At 31.9% G+C, this 1,012-nt stretch overlaps 1 protein-coding gene across 2 annotated transcripts in view; it reads right to left on the reverse strand.

Annotated features, from left to right (window-relative positions):
* The window catches only part of DTNBP1 (dystrobrevin binding protein 1), a 66,624-nt gene extending 66,044 nt beyond the window's left edge, over positions 1 to 580 (reverse strand). Inside the window, exon 1 of one of the 2 annotated variants that reach the window (XM_009075706.1) lies at positions 536 to 580. The gene's annotated coding sequence lies outside the window, so the exon portion shown is untranslated. The remainder of the gene's footprint in view (positions 1 to 535) is intronic. The other variant, XM_009075713.1, reaches the window with a different exon arrangement.
* Positions 581 to 1,012: the final 432 nt, after the last annotated feature.

Here is a 1,012-nt window from a genome sequence, read left to right on the forward strand (position 1 = left end):
ACAATGTACTAAAATGCAGGGGATTAAAAAAGAAATAACCCAGCAAAACAAAAAACCAAACCACCACAATTCTCAAAACTTCTTGAAACAGATAATTGAAGGGTTTCATTACACATATATTTTCCACAATACAAAGGCCCCTACTTCTGTTTTTATACTAAAAAAACTCCTGAATTGCAATTTTAGTACATGAAATTTACAAAACCTGTAAACAATTACATTTAAGTGTACTGCAACCTGAATCTTCTATATAGTACTACAATAACATCAATAACATTGAATATTCATTTAATTTAAATAGCAATTTATAAATTGATCGACAGCCAGCAGAAACTATTTAGGTTTATCAATGAAAGTTCTATTAAGCAAAGCATTTGCTCAATATTAGGATTAAGCTTATCTGTTATCAAAATAGTATTTTGCAAAATTCTATGCAAATATTCTTGTAACTTACTCATATATATGAACCATTTCAAATTTTTCTTTAATAAGCGCATCACAGATAAACGCTACACATTAAGACATTCAGAAGTACCTCTGCCTGCTTTTTTTTGCATCTCTTGATTTGTCACCCAAAGTCTTCAACCTATAAATCAAAACACAAAACCATCAGACATTTCCAACACCAAGAATGGAGAACAAATTGTTTGAACACAAACGCATTAATTCCAGTCCATTACAGTTCATTTTGTTTCAGCTTATTTCACAAATAAACCAAATTTCACTTGTTTTGTGGAGAACATCATATGAATTTATTTCCACCAACACTGCTTCTAAATGCTGAGATTTTTTATAAGTGCATCAAGCATTTCAGTATGAAAAATTTAATGGGAGGTATATATCCAAGTCATCCATCTCTTGATACTTGTTTCCTTGGCAGACAGGTATTAAAGACCTGCATAGGAATAACCAATACAATCCTGAAGAACACCATTTACAAGAAGGTTCACGTGGCAAGGAAAAGCATGACATTCACACAGACACGTCTGCCAACACAAAACTAGCACAAGCA

This window comes from Acanthisitta chloris, unplaced genomic scaffold (genome assembly GCF_000695815.1).
Source record: "Acanthisitta chloris isolate BGI_N310 unplaced genomic scaffold, ASM69581v1 scaffold4890, whole genome shotgun sequence".
In the NCBI taxonomy this organism is placed as follows: Eukaryota; Metazoa; Chordata; class Aves; order Passeriformes; family Acanthisittidae; genus Acanthisitta; species Acanthisitta chloris.